General features: G+C 38.1%; 1 long non-coding RNA gene across 5 annotated transcripts in view; it reads right to left on the minus strand.

Annotated features, from left to right (window-relative positions):
* The window catches only part of LOC121820172 (uncharacterized), a 61,588-nt gene that overhangs the window by 27,075 nt on the left and 9,516 nt on the right, over positions 1–24,997 (minus strand). The gene's annotated exons all lie outside the window — the stretch shown is intronic.

Raw genomic sequence — 24,997 nt, forward strand, 5'->3', positions numbered from 1 at the left:
CAAGAATGTGGTCAAGACAGGAAAACATATATACATAAATTTTATTTAATTCTGTCTATCCAGAAGAATAGAATTGAAATCAAAGGCAAAAACAGAGACTACCATGTTTAAAGATTTTCTGCCTTGTTTAACCATTACTGTTAGTACTTTAGATAATTTGCTTCTTATAAAAATATGGTAGTATGCTCATAACATGGAATTTTCAAGTCCCTTCCAACTTGAAATGTATTTTAAAATTATTAATGTATATTTTTTAAAGGCAGCCTTTTTCTTGCCTCAGAGAGTAAAGACATTATTTTTCCCTATAATAAACATAAGGTAACTGTCATTGAGGTGAACTGACCTACCAAATACTGCACAAAAACAGTGACAGAAGCTAGACTAGAATTTAGAATTATTGGTGCAGATTGCTGATTTTGGCTGGTTCTTTGTGTGCATAACAGGAATGTGTTATTTTGTTAGAGAAAAATTACATCTTCCTGAATTATACTTCTGCTTTTAACTTTCAGCATAGTTTTATAGAGAACATTCTGTATTCAATACATGGTATATTAATTTTTCTTATTTTAAGTGAAGGAAAAACTACTGAAAGGGCTGCAGGTTGAGGGGCAGGAAACCTGGGTTCCAGTTCAGTTTGTACTCCTAAGTGAACTTCCATAGATATGAAAGATGCTGAGCCTTGACTGCTCACCTGATAAAGAAGATTGAATTAGATAAACTCTGATCTCCCTCCTAATTTAAAACTGGAGCTTCTTTTTTTAAATAGTAAGATAGAAAAATAGTATTTTTGCAAAATGGTCAAGTACAGTGAAAACATAAAAGAAAAAAGTTTGATTATCTTAGAAAAGCTAAATAGCATCCTGAATTTTAGATTACAGTTCAGTTCAGTGCAGTTACTCAGTCGTGTCCGACTCTTTGCGACCCCATGAATCGCAACACGCCAGGCCTCCCTGTCCATCACCAACTCCCGGAGTTCACTCAAACTCATGTCCATCGAGTCGGTGATGCCATCCAGCCATCTCATCCTCTGTCGTCCCCTTCTCCTCCTGCCCCCAATCCCTCCCAGCAGTAGAGTCTTTTCCAATGAGTCAACTCTTCGCATGAGGTGGCCAAAGGACTGGAGTTTCAGCTTTAGCATCATTCCTTCCAAAGAACACCCAGGGCTGATCTCCTTTAGAAGGGGCTGGTTGGATCTCCTTGCAGTCCAAGGGACTCTCAAGAGTCTTCTCCAACACCACAGTTCAAAAGCATCAATTACCAAATGCCTATTAAAGATCCACCTCCACAACCACGGATCCTAGACACATGAGAGGCAGAATAAGGTGATGATTAAGACATGAGACTCAGGAGGTAATGGAATTGGGTTTGAACCCCAGCTCTCTTAGCTACTAGTTTTATGACTTTGGACAAGTAAGTTAACCTTTCCAGATCTTAGTTTCCTCATCTGTCAAATCAGGAAAAGAGTGGCAACTTCATGGAGTTATTATGAGGATTCATCGTATTTTTATGAATTAAATGCTCAGAATACCAACCAGTACAAAATAAATGATCAAAAAAAAATGTTAGCACTTTTAGAATGGCCAATTTAACTTTTTCCCTCAGTCATAATGGCAGAACACTAAAAAGGCAATTGAGTTAGTTTTAATGATTCAGCCATCTGGCAATCTTAATTTCTATTTTTGATTATCAAGGTGCTCATAAATTCTAGTTTCCCAGTTTATACATGTTGTCCTAGGGTATTATGAATAACAACCTCTTTTATTCTCAGTGTCTAGATTTGGACAAGAAAGTATGTAACCATCCTGATTATAAAACGGATTACTCAATTGTTCTCCTGCACAATGAGGAAAATAAATTAAATGGCCTCTGAGGTCACATAAAGCATAGGTTACAATATATTGGATATGAATGGAAAGAAATGTTTGGATGTTTTGTAAATAAAGTCTAAAATATAAAGAGCTATTAGCTGTTATCAAGATGGCATATTTGATAGCTTTGTTATATTTAAATAAAAAGTTTGAATTGTGTACGGAGGGCTACTTTTATTTTGCTTGTTCCAAATGCATGAAAAGCTCTCTGGAACTGGACCTCACTCTCATTCAGGTCTTCCTTTCTTCTTCCCCACCTGCTTTCACTGTTTTCTCCACTAGATGTGAGATGGGTTGAGGAGTGGGCAAGAAGAAAGAGCTTCTCCCCTCTCTTAAACTCAACCATTAAATTAAGCTTCCCCCTAAAACTGACCAGTCTCCAATCCTAGCCTGGTAAGCAATCACTCCTAAACAAATATTAACTGAACTTCTTAAATATAGGAAAGAAAGAATAGATTCATAAAGAGTCCTATGTCACTGCATGATATCTACAGAAAGATAATATCAAACCTGAGAAGTAATAACATCTTCATTTAGCACATTGTTAACGTTTTAAAGTATTTATCCAACAGCATGCCCATGCTGCACCTCCACTTTATCATGCTGTTGTTTTGTCACTAAGTCATGTCCAACTCTTTGTGACCCCATGGACTGTAGCCCACCAGGCTCCTCTGTCCATGGGATTCTCCAGGCAAGCATACTGGAGTGGGTTTCCATTTCCTTCTCCAGAGGATCTTCCCGACCCAGGGACTGAACCTATATCTCCTGCTTAGCAGGAGGATTCTTTTTAATTTATTTATTTTTAATTGAAGGATAATTGCTTTAACGTTGTATTTGTTTCTGCCATACATCAACATGAATCAGCCATAGGTATACATATGCCCCTTCCCTCTTGAACCTCCCTCTCACCTCCCATTCCATCCCAAACCTCTAGGTTGTCACAAAGCTCCAGATTTGAGCTCCCTGAGTCATACAGCAAATTCCCACTGGCTATCTGTTCTACACATGGTAATATAGATACTTTCATGCTGCTCTCTCAGTTTGTCCCACTGTCTCCTTTCCTCACTGTGTCCATAAGTCTGTTCTTTGTCTATGTCTCTGTGGCTTTGGCAGGCAGATTCTTCACCACTGAGTCACCAGGTAAGCCCCCACCTTATTACATTTAATGTTAAAAGGAACACCATCTTAAACCACAAGTAGAATTTGAGTCCTCAGATAAAGCTAGACTCTAGTGCTCACACATTTACCAGATATAGTATTAAGAAAGATGCCTTCTCTGTTTAAAGATTTGTCTAAAAGAGGTCTTGTGTTAAACAGATTCTGGTCCTAATGAAGGCTGATGTTCTCAAAGGTATCTGCCCTAACAGAAATGCCAGTTAATGAGGATGGCAGCTTGAGAAATGATAGTTTCATGGCCCTGATTGTACCAACCAAAAAGGGGGATGATTAATAATACAATACTGTAAAGAGGGAAAAGAGGGTGAAAATGTACCTCTCACAATTCAAAAGGGAGATCAAGAATTACATGACCTAAAAATCTTGGAAGGTCAAATTTGGTAGGGGGAAACATTCATCTCAAGTTAATTTCAATGATCTGTTCCATTTGATTTTCCTATAAAGAAGTTTCAGCTAAAATATGGAAGCATCTTCTTCAATTCATGCCATAGAAAAGGAGGTTTATTTGAGTGTTTATTCTGTCATTTGATCAGTAACACCAATGCAGAAAGTGTAAGCGAATGTATTATTAGAGACAACAATATCTAAAGAGCAATATACTGATTCACAAAGTGAACTTCCCTATCATATTACCTCAAGTAACTTAACTGTTTTGATTGATTTCACTAAGAGTACTTCTGTTTTTCCTGGATGATCTGTGTTTATATAAAACCATTTGGAAGGAAGCAAATGCAGTTCTTGGCAGTGAGGTCCCAGTCCTGGTGCCCACTTCATCAGTCCCTGCTGGAAAGGAGTCTTTCTGTCCCTTAGACAGTTCTTTCTGTCTGCTTGCAGTCCTACACCCTGCTGGTCCTGAACAAAGGTATGTTACAATCTTAGATGCATTGAAAGGCTCCCAAAATAGTGCCCATCAAATCTAGTACTTTATCAGTACTAGATAAAAGCTCCCAGGTTTACAACTTTTCCTGTGCCTTGAAGGATTGATTCCAGAAGGCCCTTATTAAAATACAAATACTTACTGGAAGAACTAACATTTTATCATCCACTGTGATAGCAACACCAGCTTTGTAATTTCATAAACTCCTTGTTAGAAAAGGCTTTGAAAAAATGAGATTAGTTTCCATTCATTCAAACATATATTGTCAGCCTACCACAGCGAGACTAATTGCTGGAAATCTCAAAATAAATAAAACAGTGTCACTACCCTCAGGGAGTTTACTGTCTGGTGGGGAAGATGAACATATACACAATCATTTTTATAAAGTATTGCATGATGAGTCTTAATAAGAAGTCATTTGATAATAAGGAACAGAAACTCAACTGGTCAAGTTAAATAAGAAGATATTAGCATAGATTTGAGTGTCTAAAAAGCAGCTGCAGCATCAAAAGGGACTCCAATAGGAATTGACAAGCCACCAAGAATCAAGACAAGTCCCCACTCATTCTCTATTTGTTTGCTCATCACTTACACATGCTTTTTCTTGCAGTTTGCCCATTTTCCTACCTTTCCTTAAAGATCATCTCTCTTGGCTTGCACATATGACCACATCAACCCTTGAGACCATAAGACCTTACTCATCCAACACCCACAGCCAACTAACTGACTCTCTCTTTCCATCCCCATTATCAATTCCTTAGAAAGAGAAACTGACCTAATCCTACACTAATCCAAGAATAGATTCTTGGCTTTTAAAAAATGTGGGAAATAATCTCCATCTCCAAACCAATAAGGTAATTTCAAGGTGAGTCTTGGAGGAAACGTAGGCATCTTCCACAGAAACAAAGGGAAAAATGCAATTCAAGCAAACAGATTGTCATGTTCAAAGGTATATGGATGAAGCAAAGCAGCACATATATAGCCCCATGTGGTGGTATAAAGATCCACAGCGAGGAAGCTATTGATAATGCTGGGAAGATAGCCAGGGACCAGATAACAAAGTATCTTTGTATGCTCTGCCAAGGTATATGATTTTTATCCAATAGCTGAGGGAGGTGGGGTGTGAAAATTTTTACTGAAGGGGAGACTGAAGCAGACCTGTGCTTTAGGATGAAGACAAAAAACAAAAAAATCCTCTAACAGCAGGGTGAAGGGTGGACTATTAATACAAGAAGACCAGACTGAATGTACCACTCTGGAAGCCACTTTAGTAATTCAGACAAGAGACGGTGTAGTTTCAAAATTGGACCATGGCAAAGAGGATATAGAGGAGAGGAAGGATTCAAGAGCATTATGAAAGCAGAATATAAAATGAAGTAGAGTCACTTCAGAAAAGCAAAGAATCACAAACTTTGATACAGGGAGAAGGAAAGTCTAACCTGAACCCAAGGCTGGTGCTAAAGGATGCACCAGACACAGGAAAATAAAACACTGAGGGGGGGGGCGGGGCAAGGAGAGTCACTTCGCATCCTTTCCGATCTGTCCTTAGAGTTGCCTTTCCTATGATCTCTAAATATCTTAATCCACATAAATAAAGGCAGACTCCAAACCTTCAGGGCATGAGCCTAAGTGGCATCAAAATAATTAGTAATCAAACATTAATCAGAGCCATATTCAAGTTACCCTATCATTTTATTAAAATATCTGTCGATTGAGTCTACTACATAAAGGGGCAAGAATTCATTCCTGGTGAAGACTTAACTCGCCAGTGCAGGGCCTTGTTTCATTATGTATTCAATTAGAAGTTTTCATGGTGTTGTTTTCCTTTCAGTTCCAAGAATAAAAAGTGAAAAATGAGAAATGTGAACTTCTCAGAAGCTCCCTGTGACTTTGAAGCCACATATCTGAGTAAATGATCTCTTGCTTTTGCATTTAGAAGCCCTAGGGAGCAACATTATCAGACTGATTATGAATGCGTATATTTTCATAAGAATATGCAATCTTAGCCAGCTCAGCACAGGACACTGAAGTGACTAAGTATCAAATTAAAGATTATTCTTTTTTGTGCAGAATTCACTCCAGCAAGAAATTGAACAAGGGGATTTAAAATCCAAAAACAGTGGGACCACCTCCTGAGACATTATTAATTATTAGTGGGCCCCAGTTTTCCAGTTTCTTATCTCCCTATACACCCAACGCTCCCATTGCTTTAAATTATTATCATTATTTGTTAAATGCTTTCAATGTGCTCGGTACCCTGGCAGGCACAGAAAAAAGTTACCGTACCTGCCCAGGGGCTTTCTACCTAAATTGCACAGATATAAATTAAGTTTGAAAATGGGTTGTAGTTGTCAGTTACAGTCTTTTCTAAGGCTTAGAAGCAATAGAACAAAACTAAAAGTATTTAAGTTTGAACACCTCCTTTCTCGGCCGACTTGGGTCTTCTTTATGTTCCATAGCCTGGTCTACTAACCCAGAAAACAGTATCACAGAAACATGCCAAAGGTCAGTAATGAGAGGCCATCAAGCACTCAGAGAAGATTATCAACACTTAGAAACAATCCCATGTGTCTGACTTCTCACCCTGCTCCCTGTTGTCCTGGGAGGGGAGCCTGTGGTTCAGAAGCAATAGCAAGTGACGAAAGTTGAGTTGAGGGAAAAGCCTCAAAGCTGACTTCTTCCCTTTGACATCCCACCTAGTTAAAGCCAGCAGTGCCCACACACTTATTCTAATCCTTACTCTCCTCTCGAAAGCCCATTCTTCCCAGACATCTACCCCAACTCCTGTGACAAATATCTAGAAAAGTGGAGTCAGAAATTTAGTCTGACTCGGGTCCTTGTATATATATATTTGTGTTTTAATAAAAACGTAGCTGTATAAATGAAAAGAAAATGGGAGTACCCTTTCACCTCTATGTGTGCCCTCTACTCCCATTACTAACAAAACCAATCCTTTTAAAAAATTAAAAAATGCTTTGTTTGCCTCAAGGTCTGATGGGAGACAGGGCAAAAGCAATGAACAAGGGCTCTATTTCACCAACAGATGGAGAAAACCCAGACAAAAACCACTTGAGACAGCTATGGAAGAGAAAACCAGGGAGACCCCCAACTTGAGTCAGAGAAGACAATAACTGCAGGGGACAGGAGGAGAGGGGAGGGTATGGGAAACGGCCTGAGACTCCAGAGAATGACGGGGGGTGACTCTACCAGAACCGCAAAGGGTTCCCCACATTGTAACTCCACTGCCATTGCAGCCACCACCAAACCAACAAAACCCCCCAGATCCTAGCCCAGCTTCCAGCAGTGGCCTTGGGGTCCACCACCAATGGTTCATCATCAGGGCATCCCCTACTTCATCCATCCAGCAGAGAGGAAAGGGAGGAGCTCTTCTAGACCTCGCTGAGGGGAACCACAAGGTACACCCAGATGTTCAATCACTGAAAGTTATTTTCTGACACAATATTGTTACACACAATGAATTACCTAACTTTGGACATATATATTTTTCCTTTGAAATACACATTCCTTGAAGACAAAGCTCCTGAGCATGAATACAATGAAAAGTGCATAAGAATACATTTCCAAGGGATAAGTACTCATATATCACTTCATTATTGTCTACTGGCTTGAACCTCTGCCTTGAGCCCCACAAAGCCAGCTCCTCAGTCACTTGCATGCATGCCTGCCTGCAAAGTTGTTTCAGTTGTGTCTGTATCTTTGCAACCTAAGCACTGTAGACAACCAGGCTCTTCTGTCCATGGGATTCTCCAGGCAGGAATACTGGAATGGGTTGCCATGCCCTCCTCCAGGGGATTTTCCTGACCCAGGGATCAAATCCCAGTCTCCAGCATCTGCCTGCATTGGCAGGAGGGTTCTTCACCCCCAGCACCACCTCAGTGCAACCCAGCAAAGCACCAACCACGACCACTTCTACAGCTAACAAAGTCTCTGTCGTCTCTGGCCTTCTCTTCTGTTTTCTATCTGTATTCACCACTCTTGCATTTCCTCCCCCAAGCAGGTTTACCCGCACATTCACTATTGATGTAAAGATTATGTGCTGAGTGCCTACTGTATACATAACACTGTACTGACTACAAAGCATTGTTAAGTTTGGAGTCCTGGGAGTTTTAGCATTCTATTCACGTCTGCTCTAACCTACCAATTTCTAAAATGTCAACTAGGTCTTAGTCCACTGATGCAATTGGAACCTAAGTTCTTACTCCTTACACTCCTGGCATTTGTCTGGAGATTCTTGAATGCAAGCATACTTCTTTTTTCTTACTGATCCTTTGCCATCTTATTGTGTGGACCACCAAAAAATCCTGACCTATTTTCTCCGAATGAATCTCAGTTGTTCATTCAAATAAATGAAATTGCCTTCAATAAGAAGCTCAGTGAAACTGTATATTACAGGGATAGTATGAAAGTAACTTTAAAATGTTTATATCCAGAGATAACTCTGAAGAGAAGAAGGAAGCAAAAGGAAATAAAAATTGTAATAAAAGTAAAAGAAAATAAAAATCACTAAAATCCTGAGAGTAAGAGGTACAACTGTGCCACATTTACTTGAAAACATAGATTAAAAAAAAAAAATTGAGGCAGAGGTAATTTTTCACCTGACAAAAATATTTACAGTATCACTTTGCAATATGAAAAAAGTATGGTTCAATTAGTAAAAACAGGATAAACATAATTCTTTTCTGGTATATAAGGATCTGTAGTATTTATACACTAACCGCTCAATATAAGTTTGTTAAATAATGGATGGGATGCCCATTTCTCAATTTTTAGCTCCCACTGCATCTTAAAAACCTTGCCAAATCTCTAAGAACATAAGAATAACCAGGTGGGAAGTGTATTTTAAGAACAGGTTAAATGATTTAAGATTGGATCAATCCACTGCTTTCTCTTAGCTGCCCAGACAAAGGCTAATATATGATTGTCAGATCTGGAATCCATAAATGTCACAAGCACAGAGCTAGAAAATCCGTATCAATGTGCGGGCAGGAGGTTGGTGGATACGGAAGACAAGGGAGAGAGAGGCAGAGAGATTACATTTAAAGAAAACACTTTATAGTTATGGTTTCTAAATGTTGGTTAATGGACTGCTTTAATCTTAATGTATTTTTTCCTAGTTTTCATACTGCCTAAATTCATTTTATCCAAATTACTACTTAGATGTTATTCTTTCTTACCAGTAAAGTCCCTTTTTTCCATCTATCTCTTCTATAGATCTTTATAAGGTTTTCTCATCCTTGCCTCTTCTCCCTTTATTAGTCTATGCAATTTACTCTTCTTTCAACCATTCTTTTTTGTTTTTGTTTTATCTTAAATCTGACTTGAAAACAAACAAACAAAAAATCTGATTTGTATCAATCAGGTCTGTAAACACCAGTAGAAGCTAATATAGGATGCTAAAATCAAGTATATGAATAATCATCACCCTACTTTTAATGTATATATTTTTAAAAATCAGCTTTTTGCTTTACTCAGAGAGGATTCTGTCTTGCATTCTTTTTATTGTTATAACCATCTTTACTGAGTTTAAGGTAAAAATGTGAGTCAGTACTTCCAACAAGAGCCCAGATCCTAAACTAGGAGCCCAGAGAATTCAGGGTCTGTGAAAACTTGGGAGGTGCCTCCACTTTTGATGAGAATAGATCTGGGTCTGGATGAAGTCACCGATGTGTCTCTGAAGAAACAAATGTCAGCGCGACCTATTAAAGTCAACCCCGAGCTAGGTAGCAACAATGAGCTGGGGATTAGCATTGACAGCTCGCTTAATGTGATTCTTTTGGACAGGGATTAATTTAATGTGTTGCTGTCAAATGAAACAAAAAACGAGATGGATTTACTAATGACTCTATTCTATACCACACACTTTTCCACCCCTGATCTATGTCAGAATGAATCTGACAGCAAAAGAAAATAATTTTTAAAATGAAAAGGAAGAAGACATTGCCTTCTGGAGAAGAAACTCAAGAAGGGAGTTTTTTAACTGGGCTCCCAGCAGGAGGATGGGCGCAGGGTGCAGGGCCAATTTAAGTGAGAGACAACTGAGCAGTCAGGCCACCACCCCAACCAAAACGGGAACGCCAGGGCGGGACCTAGCGTCCGGTCCCAAGCTATGGCACAAATTTACAAGATGCCCCTAATTTCTCCAAGGCCTCACCTACCTTCCGTGTGAAAGTAAAAGGTTGTATTACGAGGCTTCTAAATAACCTCTCGACTTTAAATTGCTAATCTCTAAAAAGGGTGGCGTGGGGAGGGTGGGGGGGAGCCAAACCTGCCTGCCAGATCATTAGCCTTGTTGCAAAGACAACTTACAGTGAGATTGTGACAGAGAGGGGGCGAGTCAAAGAGCGAAGGTTGATCTTTATTTTCGCGAAACGGTTTGCCAAGTCAAATGCTAAAGCCTCCTTAAAATAATTTGGGTTCTTCTTTGTTCTCTCTAACAAAGAAACTTTAATTCGCAGTTCTCTGCGAGGAAAGACAATGCAGACAAGCCATTTTTAGGTGAAAGGTGTCTCGTCAATTAATAATCATTGAATAATCACTAAGGATTGGCAGGAGCTTTTCATCGAAAACGGTACTCAGAACATGAAAATTCAGCGATTTACAATGCAGACCTTTTGCCTGTTATTCTTCTTTGTGGTTGTTCTGCTTTTACCTCCTATGAAGTACATACGTCCCTAGTCTTGTTTCTGTGTATATTCTTGTTAAGTTACCGTTAGGTTGGTAAATACCCGCGATTTCCAAGAGTCTGAGTCAGGTCTCATTGACAGGGACGCGCTCCACCGCGGAGCTTGTGCCGGGGCTCTGGGAACCGTAGTCCCCGCCAGGTTCGTGAGTCCTGAAGTGAGCGGTTAACTCAGCAGGAACCCCGGGCATCCTCAGCCCGCAGACCTCTGTGTTGAGCGCCCCGCCAGAGGGCACCCCGCCACGGCGTGGCCAGGGGACCTTGAAAGCGACGCGAAAAGTCTTTGCGCCACGGGGAACCTAGAGATGGGGCGCTTCTACCCTCCCCGGAACCCAGGGCTGCTAGCTTCTCGTTCCGATGCCCAAACAGGCTGGGAAAGACTTCGGGCCGCGCCCCCTAAGAAGCGCTCTTGTTTAGAGAGGTAATGATCGCGTCCGCCCCGCCGCCTCCACGGCGTGCTCCAGCCCCGGGCCGCGCCTCCACCCGCCCTGCTTGTCCTTGTTCCCGAGCGGCTGGCGCGATCCCGCCAAAGCCCAGATCCCGGTTGAGGAGCGATGAGAATTCTGACTCTGGCATTTAGCTCGGTGACCTTGAGCAGTTTCCCAACCTTTTAAGGTCAACGTTTTCCCACCTATTAAGCGGAACCGAAGACACTGTTTCCGCGGGCTACCCGCGGGATGAAATGAAAGAATGGATGGAGCTCCTAGCGCCCTGCCCCGTCTTCTTTTATTCCGCTTCTTCTCTGCGTTTTTTTTTTCTTTGCCTTTTGCTATCATTTTTGACTCGTGTGTTTGCCCTGGTTTTGTCTCCCCAATTTCCCGAAGAATTCGTTTTCTTCTCCTTTGATTTCTCCCTTTCCTCTTAAGCTCATTATTGTAACCAACAAATTCATTAAAGATTTGTCTCCACTTCCTATTGGACCCTAGACTCCCCAAGATAATAAATGCCCATAATCTCCATTGGCCCCCTCCCTGGGTCACCCAAATAATCGGGCAGTCAAGGAAGAACTCTGCTTATTGTGTAAATACGGTCTCAAGACACAAGTCCCTTCGCCCTACTCCCAACCATTAAATTTCTGATCTCTGGGACCCCTAAAAGCACCAACGTGCCTTGTCATAACGTCCTAGACGCCGCCAGGCCCAGAAATCTATGCAAGGGCTCAACAAACGTCCCCAAGCGCCTGCGAACGGTACTGGGAAGCTGAAACTGGAACCCAGTCTTGAATTACTAGTCTTGGTTTCTTACTAAGAGAAAAAGCAAATTCATATATGATGGTCCATACTTACACAGAAATATATTTTTTAATCTTCAAATAAGCTCAAAGGTACAGCTTTAAAAAAGCACAAGATACACTCGTGCTTTTTAAGCATGTTCTGTGATTTTTACCTATAAAACCGAGATTTAGATCAAGTTATTTATTGGGAGTGGTTAGAGAGAGAAAACCGGACTGCCTAAAACTTGAATTGCCTAAAAATGAGCTGACTTTATATTCATTTATTGAAACATTTTAAAGATACCTGAAAATATATTATTTCTTTGTAACAAAATTCCACTCTTTAGCGTATAAGCATCATAAACTATAACCAAAGTTCGTATTTACAAAGAAGCAAAAAGCTAAGGCTAAATAGAGAATTTTTAATTACTTGTCAGTTACTTCAAACCTAAAAGTATCAAGTTTCCTTTGAAATTATTTCTCATTTTTATTAGAATCTAATTGAAGATCACCTGTAAAATGTTGGGGGAAGAAAGAGAAGTGGAGAAATATCAATTCTATGCTGAGATTTCTGAAAGAGTAAAAGAACCACAGTACCACCTTGTGGGGAAGAGAGATTTTTTTTTTTCCATCTTCTCCATTACAGTTGTTTTATTTCCTTCCACTATATAGTCACACACACGTTTTTAAAATAAAAATAAAGCCATTAATAAAAACTTGGGTCTATGTGAATAAAATATAATATATTTTCACTATTATTTTAAACACACCAGCATGTTTATATCAAAATAACATAACATTTACATTAAATTAAATATAACAATATATGTATAATATTAAGAAATTGTGCTTCTAGTAGTACAAATAATTTCAGAAATCAAATGTTTGGCATGCAATGGTAAATATAAAATTATGCATACATTCTAAAAGAAGAATAATTCTTTAAAAAATTGTTTTACATTTCAGTATAAAATACTATTCGTGGGTTTTTAACATGTAGTTAGTTCTTTGTTCAGTTGTTTGGACCTGGAAAAGCCACACTTAGATAAATACAAAGTAATGTTTTATTTTTTTAAAGTTTTTTGTCTCATTACATTTAAGATTGGCAGAACAGTCAGATATTTTTAGAACCTATATGAGTTGGTTTAACAAAGCTGTTTTAGTCACTTTGAGAATATAAAAAGGGCATAGATCATAAAACTTGGAATTTAAGAAGTAAGATTATAAGACTCCAAAGCCGAGAAATGCAAAATAAAAACTGTTTCTCTTCTATTGTACATCTGGAAATATCTTACATGACACAAATGTTCCCTGCTCTAAACGTGTTTTCTGTAAAGCAAGAGAGAATTCCGGGGTTACCTGTAGGCATTCTTTATTCTCTATGCTTTAGAATCACAGAGCTGGTATATCCCTCTGACCTTCAGGAAGGACTAAATCAAAAGCATCCTGGGAAGAGACCAGTGTATTTCAAACTGTGTTCAGCAGAGCCCTAGGGGCTGTCAAAAGATTATAAGGGGAGGGGAACACTGAGAGAAGCCCCTCACTCTCAGCTTCTACCAACTGACTCTGCTTTCATCGCTTTCACATACAGGAATTCTGCCTAGGATTGAGGTTAAACAACAGGCTCCACATCTCTAGAAATGTTAGAAAACCACTAATCTAATCTATTTTGTCTTAAGTCTAGTAAATAATTGCTGTGAGAAATGTTCTGATGCTTCTTGCACATTTGTTAAAAAATGCACCTTAAGAGCAGCCCACTGTGATTACACATACCATATTTTCTTTCTTTAGAAAAATAGTTCATTACAAAATACATACAAAATTGACTGTTAAAAAAAGTTAAAACTGAAATATATTAAATTAAAAATCTTTATATCTCAGTCCTAAACCACTCACTTCCCAGGAATAACACAGCTATCATTTTGGTTTGCACACATTCAATTTTTCCCTGTGGGCACAGGTACAAGCACGAGTGGGCTAACACACACCCATACTGAAGATTTCAAGAACACAAAATCATATCACCTGCATTTTGTCCCTCAATAATATCTCTCTCTGTGTCAGTAGCCACAGAACTACCTCATTCATTATTCAAAGAATGGATGTATACAAGTTATCTAATCTCTATTGTCGAATATTTGGATTTTTGTTCTTACCTTGTATATTTGTACTCGCTCTTCCTTCTATCTAAAATACATTTCCTACTCTCCACCTGGCCAACATCTAGACCCCAGAGTAACAACACTATCAACCTGGAAGAAGCCACAATTTCAAAATTTTAAAACATAATTTCTTAATACAATGTAATTCTTTACCCCAACATTTTAAACACAATAAAATGGGTTTTTTTAAAAGCCTATTAATTTCTTCAAAAGAAAAAAAAAAAATCTATATCCTTTTTAGATTTTCCCAATTCCTCAAGAATGGAATTTATGCTTTTTGGAGAGCAATTTGGTTGTATCTATCAATATTAAAAATGTGTATATCCTTCAATCCAGCACCAGAGTAGCTTTCTAAAGGCATATTCACACAAATTCACTAATTCATTCAATACAATTACTGAACCTATCTAAGTGTAGGTCATTTTATTAGGTTCTTCTGGAAGTATGGTTAAAAGAAGAAAAACTCAGAGAGACTACAGTGTACTGGGATAAATCCTCATTGGATAAATAATCACATAGTATGTTTATCATTTATAAATTGTGATAAATAGTAAGAAATATTACATTATAGTAAACCACTTTAATATTGAGTTTTCTTAAAGAGCTACAAAACTGTTATAAAATCTCTATTACACTTACCTTTTTTGACCCAATCTTTGATGGTATATTTCTAAGCATCCCAATATGTTCTTTTTGAAAAAATACACCTGAACCTACAGACAACTGAAGTTGAATGAGCATCTGATATTGACAAATCACTGCTTTCAAATCATTTAATAATTTTCATCTTTATCCCAAATTTATTATTAAGATACATAGGCCTTTGTTTCTTACCAGCTCTTTCATTTTTCTATTGTGAATTCATTTTTCAAATAAGGATAAAATAGAATATTCAAATATTAAATAAATACTGCTGCTTAGATAAGGTCAAGAAAAGAGGTGAAGTTAAATTTTTGGCTGACAGTGCCAAGCCCATTCTATTTCAAAACCATTGCTGATAAGGTGGCTTAGAAGAGTCCAAATTCAGTGCACAGAAGGTAGGTGTGGGTTTGTTAATGTTTAAGGTATGAAAGTCTGCACTTGGTGAAAAGGAATGTATGAGAGCTAAACGCCAACATAAAAAATAAAGTGTTTCCCATTGTACTGGAGGAGTAAAGGCTAGAAAAAAGGTATGGCCCTTAGCTATGGTTTAGTTTTGAAGGATGTCATTTGTGATAACAGCAGCAGCTACCAAGGTGAAGCTGAGCCCATGAATCCACAGGAAATTCAGACACGTGTGAGTATATCTAGAGCACAAATGAGATTTGGCCATCAAGGGTCCCTTTCTGAAAGAGACCAAGAATGCTTCTGGAAAGTAATTCATCTTCAGGTTAGCAGAGACTTTAGGAGTATCAGTTTGAACCAAGTAAATGTGGTAAGCTAGTGTCAACAAAAAAGGGGACGATTTGGGTCATGTTAGGAAACTTATGTGACATGTGGGGACTGCTTGAAAGCACTGATAAAAATTTAAGAGGCCAGAATGACCTTGGAATTGACCAGGGAGAATGGAGGGGAGGTGTTAAACAGAGAAATACTGTACTGTTTCTGCAAGTGTGACCTTTGACCCTATTTTTATTCTGTGTCTCCTCACCCCAAGGAAAGATGAGTTAGATCACCTAACACTAAGGCCCAACTGCAAGAAGTCATCACAAAGCTGACACTGTGCCATCTTCTCTCTTTCTTTTTTCCCTCCAGTTTTGGTTGATTGCAAATTTTGGAAGCAGAGTTCTTTTCTATTTGAATCATGAGAACAGGAAACTGAAGAAAGATTATTTGAGAGCTCACTAATGATATTAACTGGTACAAATCAATATTTTGAAACTATTACTTTAAAAAACAAAACACAACAGCCCTGACCTCTATTGGTTGGGCAGAAATCAACTGGGAAAGGGCATGAGGGAACTTACTGGGATGTGGTAATGTTTCATATCTTGATAGGGTTTAGATTATATAGATGTATTCATTTGTCAAAACTCAACAAATGTACACTAAAGACATATGCATTTATCATATGAAACATTCACCTCAAGAGAAAGAAATGTAAAAAATACTGAGCTCATTAGTGATATGAATGCTGAAGTATTTATGAGAAAATGTACCAACGTCTGCAATTTACTTTCATCAATGAATACATCAAAAATTAAGATATACTAATGGGTGGATAAAGTACTAAATACATGGACAGAGTTGTGATAAAACAATAAAAGTAAAATGTTGATAAAACCTAAGTGGTAAATTACAGGTATTCACAATAAAATTATTTTAAGTTTGCTGTATGTTTGAAACTTTTCACAATAAAATGTTTGAGGGAAAAGTTACTTCCTTGCATCCAAGAAGGTCTAAAGTCTAAAAGGGACCAAAGTAGAGTAAGATACTATCTATCTATACTGCATTTAAAAACAAACAAAGAACCAGAATGGGATAGGAACAAGCAAGATCAGTCTGTCAGCTCCTATTTTCCCTGCCTCTGACTCCCCAAGAACCGCACCCCACCCCCCAGCACCTCAGGTTATATTGATTCTCCAATTTTTTCCTGGTAACCCAGACATTCTATGCGTTAGGCAGTCAGTATGAAAACAGATACAGCTGTCCATTATATAACACTTCCCACCTCAAACCATACATACATCTTACTCCAAAAAACGAGCTTAGAAGCTGACACACTTGCCCATATTCCCAGGCTCAACACTGGCTTCCATGTTGCTGCCTGAGCCTCTTCTGCCCAGTCAGGCTTACGATTCACTGCCCCCGTGATGACCCATGGGCTTCTGGGATTACCCTACCCCTTTCAATTTCAACTCTAGGAAGCTCTAGTAATAAGGGCGGGGTTTCTGTTTTGGTTTCTGTTATCTCACCAGCTTTCTGTGATCACTCTCCCAGTTTGGCTCCTGAGGCCCAGCCTATCACATAAATAGATGATGACTGCTGTACCACAGTGACCCCGAGAATAGACAGCTAAAGGAAAGGGCTACAAAGGGTCCTTCACTGGGAAGGCATGAGGCTCAGAAAAGGGTTGAGACAGTAGAAGCTACATCTCAAGAGCCCCGGTCAAGCCAGTTATGCAACAAATTTATTTAAGTCCCTACAATGTGCTAGGCAATATGCCAGGCACTGAGTAATTCGGTGGTGAACAAAATATAGTCTCTGACCTTACAAAGCTTACATTAGTGGGAGAAACAGTAAATAAGCACTAAAAATCAAATACCTATACATATATCCTTTAGAATTTATTACACATACTATGAAAAGTAGGGTTCTCTGATGGATTATTAAGGAGATCTACTTTAGACTAAGTGGGGAGAAAACACTGAGGAAATGTCATTTATGTTGTGACCATAAGAAGTATCAGAAAGCAGAGACAGTCAAGATAGAAAGGAGATGTGAAAGTCTGTGAGACACAGCAAAATTAGAGGAAAGGGAAGAAGGCCTGTTTAAACTAGAGCAGCATGAGTAAGGGGGTATAAGCTCTTGGATGAGGTTTCAGACTAGTGAGCACAGACCAGATTTGAGCAGTTCTGATAAATGTGCCAAGGCTTTGGATTTTACTGAAGTACAATGGGAGACCCTGGGTTCAAGTCAGAGGTTTGAATGAAGTCTTCCTGAGTGCCACCTACCCCAGAAATCACACCAGTTCTGCGGACCAATATTCTGGGATAATAAAACAATGTCAGCTCCAAGAGGTCAGGGATTCTTATCTGTGTTGCTCACTGCTCTATTCCATGCCTAAAATAGCAGGAACTTGGGAAACATTTGTTGAATCAACAGGGTGTCTCTAAGAACAACAGGTCTTCCTTATGACTGTAGATTTTGTTTCAATGGCTCTGCTCTCCTTTAGGCAACTATCGTTTCAACATCATAGCCACTTTTTACTGCTTCACAGCAAAGAAAAGCTTAACTCTCTAGCACATACTCCAAGAGTCAAAATGTTTTTAAAATAGAAGTCTATTTATTTGGTGTTTTGATCCAAAAGAGTTGTTGAGGGAGGGAGAAAAATGGTTTCATATGGTTCATATAGCAGATATTAGGAAACTTACCGTGGAAAGTGAGGGGAAAAAAAAGCAAACTGTGAAGAAGTTGCAGGAAAGCGTTGGTGGAACAGTTGGAACATAACAGTTCACATAAGTAACAGTTCAGGGTAGATCCCTAGGTACCACTGAACCCAAATGCTCTGACATTGTCCTCAGGAGTCTCCACCCACACTCCAATTTCCGTTCACAGGCTTTGTTCTCAAGCAAACTTGTTCCACAAAGATACCTACTAGGAGCTTTAGGTATACTGACTAAGAGTCTAGCAAACAAGCAGAAAGAGAATGCCTCTTTCCCATGGTTTTAGCCAAAGTCTATCGGCTCTTATTGGTCTGACTTGGTTTACACATCCTTTCTTGAACCAATCACCATGGCTACAGGGGTATACAACTCTTCATGGCCATACCAAGATGGTGTTCTTACCACTGAAAGGGGGAGTGAGTAGTCAACCTCACCTTAAACCCAAGTAAAGAAAATGGTCATTCTCCAAAGAAAAATGAAGACGCTAATGCCAGAAGAATTTCAGGGAAGTGACTGTTTGGGGGACAAATAAGAAGCAACTACAGAGTGTTAAGAATTATTTCTATGTACAAAGAAGAGTAAAGAGAAAGAATGGCTAGAAATTGCTTTTTTTTTTTTTTAAGGAATGCACAGATTATATTACAAACATTCAAATAACAGACTATACACATAAACTTTCTGTAATGTTTCCTCAAGTTTTGGCTAAGTGCAAGTTTCAGATGAACAATCCAATCAATGCATGCACATTAAAAAAAAAAAAAAGCATAGCTTTTAATTTATATATGTTTACCCTGACATGTGACAGGAAGGCAATAACCATTTACAAGAATTTTATGCACCTCAAACAAAGATTTAACTTGATATATTTTTAAGCTAAGCTGAAAACTGCCACAATGTGGAAAGCTAAATGTGGCAATTATTTCAAACTGATAATACACTATTCATTATAGTATTACCTGTATTTTGGACCACTTCTTTACTTAATCAAAAATGTATACAATTTTGAGCATTTTTATACTTAATCAAAAACTTCAAAAATCTTAACTACAAAATATGGCTTAACTGGGAGTTCCCAGGTGGTCAAGTGGTTGGGATTCTGGACTTTCATTGCCATGGCCCAGGTTCAATCCCTGGTCCAGGAACTGAGATCCCATAAGCCATGTAGTGCAGGAAAAACAAAAAAGGCTAAACCAAATACAAGAATACTGAAAAATGAAAAGCTCAATGAGATTAATGAAATAATAATATATTCCTTAAAACAAACAAAATTCTACAATAATGAAAAGTCACTGGAAGAGAGTTCTTGAAAGGAAATGACAACTGAAAAGGAAGAAGAAAAGAATTAAGTAGACGGATGAGATATGCAAATCAGTAAGCTGTGATCGATACAAAAGTATTACAGAGGAAATGCATTACAACTCTGAGTCGTGCAACCTAAGTACTAGGAGAAAAATTAAACACACTGAGCAAAACCAATAATCTTCTATTAAAAACTATCAAAATTTGCAAGCACCGCACACATTTGTAACAATAGCATATAAATAGACCTGGAAACAACAACACAAGCTCAACTTTAAGCTTTTGTGAGGGCAAAGAGGTAAGACTAAGTAATCATTCGTCTTGTTCACTGACAGATCTTTAAATGGGCTTCCCTTGTGGCTCAGCTGGTAAAGAATGTGGCTCAGCTGGTACAATGCAGGAGACCTGGGTTCGATCCTTGGGTTGGGAAGATCCCCTGGAGAAGGGAAAGGCTACTCACTCCAGTATTCTGGCCTGGAAAATTCCATGGACTGGATAATCCATGGGGTCGCAAAAGAGTCAGACATGACTGAGTGACTTTCATCTGGCACATAAAAAATGTTCAATAAACTTTGTTCAGTTGAAGAATGACACATATAATCATTCTATCCAGTTATTTCAAGTAAACAGTTTGGTGGGCCATTTTGTGATCTCAAAATGAAACCAGTTAATCCAATACAGCATTTATGTGACTATGAATCTATAATCAAATAAACCCAGAAAGACTCTACCAGTCATATGTTGGGGTATGTAAGTTTCAGATTGGAAAAAGATATAAAAATTCTACCCATTATGTGTGTCTTGTAGACCTGCAGTGCCACAACCAAGATTCTACCTGGATTGGTTGCAGAACAAGTTCTTAGCTTGGCTTCTAGAAGCAAATCCTGAGACAAGAACTGAACATATATAGCTTTTTAGAACAGTTGACTCTGACGAGGAAATATGAAAATGATAGAGAAAAGGAAAGGCAGCCATTAGAGGGTGTATTATTAAGCCAACTAACCCAGTGGACATCACAGGGAAGCTTTAGAATTATTTCAGCAAAGGAGTGGAGAGCCTGGGAATTTATACCTCTACATCACAGCTCCACTGGGTTAAGGGCCATCACCTGAGGGAGACAGTTCTTATTTACTTTCAGCCTACCCAAGCATGTACACAAAGGGGGTTTTGGCAACCCAAGGCTAGTCCAACAAAGATGCAGTTGCTGGCCCCTGAAAGTCAGGCTGGCACGCATGGGAGAGTAATAGAATCTGAGGGGATGTGGGTAGAGCACTCACAGTGTCTGCTACACCAGGCAAGTAATGGCAATATGTATATAAATGGGAAGAGGTCCTAGAATAAAGATAGGATATGAAAATAAAATATAATTGTAATTTCTTAGTATTAGGTTAAATAGCCTTTAAAGGCACTAAAGTACAGTAGCTACCACTATCTGTGTTCAATAAACCACTGTTGTTGATGAGGGAGTGAACCAATGATTTAGGACTGAACTATTCAGAAACAGATATACCAGAATTTCACAGTCATAGCAGCTCAGTTACACTGAGCTTTGAATAAATATTTTCTAAATTTCACTTTTGACAACCTAGCTAAGAGAGGATAGCTTTTATGTAGAACTTTTTATTCTATACAAGTTACACACTCTGTTTTAGTCATAAAGTATCAAAAACAACAGATTAAACCCTAACCACTTTCCCTATATGAACATGATTATACAATCAAAAATCTAAAGTCAAAAAGCATCTTGAAAGAAATAAAGTCATTTAACTTCTTGTTCTCTATATATCCTAAACCTTGTAAATCTTAAGCTTACATTCTCAAGCTCTAATGACTTTTAAAGTCTTAATTTTTTAATCCAGATTTCATGTCTTAGTTCTACAGATAAAATTTGTTGCTTTCAGAAATCATTTGTATGTATGCCAGTTCAATATGCTTCAATCAGAGGTGAATTATCAATTCTGATTTTACCTTTTTTTAAATAAATTAAGCTAGAGACACAGGAAATAATGTATTCTTTGTTTCCCAAAGGGGATCAATCTGAGGTTTATTAAAGTTGATAATGAGTCCCTTAGAAAAAAGTAGAAATCAATTCTGAGCAGGAAAGTTAAGGTAAGCAATATTACATGAAACAGAAACCAAAGATGACTCCACTTTTGTTTAATAACCACCATATGTCAATTCAAATATGCTATTGTTTTTCTTCTAATGAAGATGGCTTATATTGATTAATAAACTCTTGAATTGCCTGCATATATGAGGAGGTGTAAAACTTGCTCTCATTTAGATTGATCAAGAATTGCTTAATTTGATCTCAGAATAAAATTCCCCTTCAGGCAGCGAATTGCATCCAGTTTGGATTAGGATAATGACACACTTACGCAACTGCCATTTATCAAGGAAACTGGCAGTAATTACTAGAAAACTTACAGAAATTTAGAGATTTAAAACCTTAACAAAAACTGAATGACAATATTTGCTATTTTTCATTCTCCCCAAAATTATCAATTTCTATTCAAAGGCATATAGTATATTTGATACATTCATTATAATATGACCACATTCCTAAACATCCTTGAAGATTCATTCCTAAGGACTAAGTGACCTTTCACTCTTTAAAATATTTCAGTCTACTTAAATTTCAACTTCAATTTCCTCTCCCTGAAACCACAGAATCTCACCACACCAGGCACAAGTTTAAGCATGTGCATACATGCTAAGTCACTTCAGTCATGTCCAACTCTTTGCAGCCCGATGGACTTAGCCCACAAAGCTCTTCTGTCCATGGGATTCTCCAGGCAAGAATACAGGAGTGGGTTGCCATGTCCTCCTCCAGGGGATCTTCCCGACCCAGGGATCAAACCCACATCTCCTACACTGCAGGCAGATTCTGAGCCACCAGGGAAGCACAAGTTTAAGCTGGCCTTAAATGAGTAGTAAATGATCAGATAAGAAAAGAGAATACTATTAGGAAAATCATAGTGATGTAATCCTAAGGTATAATTATCAATCAAATAAATGAGTAGGAAAGGCCCCATATTATTTTTTCAGGGAAGGCCCATATTCTTCAAACAAATAAGATTATAATTAATCATCTGTCTTAAGGAAACCCAATATACTCCAAAGTAATTTAATCATCTAATAGTTCAACAGAAGCCTAGAACTAGTAATCTAACTCCACAATTTCAGGCAAAAAGGCTTTGGTGACTTTACAAGGAACCTCTGAAGTAGGTGAAGTCACTCAGTCATGTCCGACTCTTTGCAATCCCATGGACTGTAGCCTACTAGGTTCCTCTGTGCATGGGATTTTCCAGGCAAGAATACTGGAGTGGGTTGCCATTTCCTTCTCCAGGAGATCTTCCCAACCCAGGGATTGAACTCTGGTCTCCAGCATTGTAGGCAGATGCTTTACCATCTGAGCCACTGGGGAAGTCAACCTCTAGAACTCAATAAAAAAGATGTCTTCTTAGGGTTGCAAGCTAGTTGTCTTTTTAAGCAGTACTCTGGTTGATAAAAGATTATAAGACACTAGTAAGTTCATTACAACTGTAGCAATCTCTTTAAATATACCACTCCTCCAGCCTCCTTTTGTTAATCTATAGTATTATAATTGTCCCTGCTTAACTATACTCCCTTTCTCCAGCCTTATCCTCAAAAGGACTAGTATACAGTATTGGGTTTTTAGTTCACATGGCCACTAGTGGTTTTGGAAAGGAAGAATCAAAAATCTAATTGTTCTTAAAGCAAACCACTAAAACTGAGTTACTGAATTTACAAAACGAGAGATTACATCCAAGACCAATATCTCCTCTCACTAAGGTGAACTGCTGTTCCAAGCACCCTACTGGAAAGTCCTGAACTTTAGTTAAATGTATTACAAAATAAGAATAGAATCACTAACATCAACTTTATTTTTTAAAACAACAGGAAAATGGGCCCAAAATTAAAATGTTATCAGTAATTTTCAGCTCTTCAAAAATGAATTATTAAATTTATTTCTTAAAATATATGCTGCTGCCTATATGTTACCCTAATGGTTCTCAACTCTACAACTGGGCTGTGAAATAGAAACTCAGGCTGCCTCAGTCACAGCTGAGACCTGCTGGATCAGAATCTCCAGAAGTAAAATTCACTGACTAATCTGTAGGCTGTGGCTAACTTTTATGGACACACCATGTCATGTCTCTCTATGCCTTTACACAGCATTTCACTCATATTAACATCTTTGGACACCATATAGGTTCTAGGCACTGTACTATATACTTTCACATACCATTTGGAATACATTAAGATTTAGAGATAGAATGATATTTTAATATGTAACATCAATATGATTCATATTCCTATTAACAGAAACAAAATATTTTAATATTGATAGGACTACAGCATATTCATTTAGCTCAATATTGACAGCATGGCTAAGTCAATCTTTAAATATTAAAGACTTACCAGATTACTTCTTTAACAATTCAAGCTAACACTTCTAACATGGGTTTAATAATCCATGCAAAAATTTCTGTACTTCAGGTAGAGATTCCATTAAGGAATAGTTGTCAAAAACCACTTCTTGAATGTCTTCTAATACTTTTAATATTTCTTCAAATATCTGAGCACTACTGATTTCCCAAACCTATCAAATGTGATAGAACAAGTAAATATTAAAGGTCAAACTATTTATTACAATCACATTTAGGAAGGGATTTTCTGTCTACACTATTTCCCTTAACTTTCTGGATGCCTCTGGGCATAGCTGATAAGACCCTGTTACTTTTCCTGTACCATGTGTTAAAGTTTAAGTGTGTTACATAACTGATTAACAATTTTTAGAAGATTAATTAGCATCCCAACAGAAATTTAACAGAACTTTTCATTAATACCTTAATCTTGATAGTACCAATTTCCCCCTCAAAACACTCTGAATTCCCAGAGATGGCTTCCAAATACGGAGCCTCTATTTACTTAATGGAGCTTTGAGCCCCTGAGAAGAGCTCTGTAGGGTGCTGGGGAACTCACAGGAAAATGTTAAAGGGGCAGCTTACAAATAAGAATGCAAAGTAGACCCTCTCAGCCTAGCAGGTTTCAAGTACTATCTATCCCTTACCCTGATTGCAACTTCAGCAGAGAAGAGTGGTTTGTTTGCTGAAATAATGAATAGTAGGTGGCATCCATTTTAGTGGAAAGTTTTAATTTGTGATTCCCTGAGGCTGTGTGAAATGAAACACCCTTATTCATTCCCGTAAATGAAGCCAAATTGTTTCTGGAATTTCTTCTGAAAAAGGCCGTCTAGGAACACTGATCTGACATATTGGTCTGTGAAAAAAACATTTAATGAATGCCCTTTTGTAGTGAAAAGCACTATTTCTATGAAGACCATTTTTATTTCTGAAGTATGTTGTTATCTGATTAAATTTCTGCTTTTCAAAACTGATGCTGAGGTACAACAGAATGTTTAAGCTTGCCTCAGACATTCAGAAAATAAAAACGTCTATCCTGTCTGATTTTGCATCTGTTTTAGTTAAAATACAAGTTACGTCCGAAAGCAATCATCAATGCCACAATAACACCTTATTACTAAATTTAAACAAACAATTCAAATGGATTAAATAGTAGTGAGTATTGG

The sequence above is a fragment of the Ovis aries genome, chromosome 8, assembly GCF_016772045.2.
Source record: "Ovis aries strain OAR_USU_Benz2616 breed Rambouillet chromosome 8, ARS-UI_Ramb_v3.0, whole genome shotgun sequence".
NCBI lineage: Eukaryota > Metazoa > Chordata > Mammalia > Artiodactyla > Bovidae > Ovis > Ovis aries.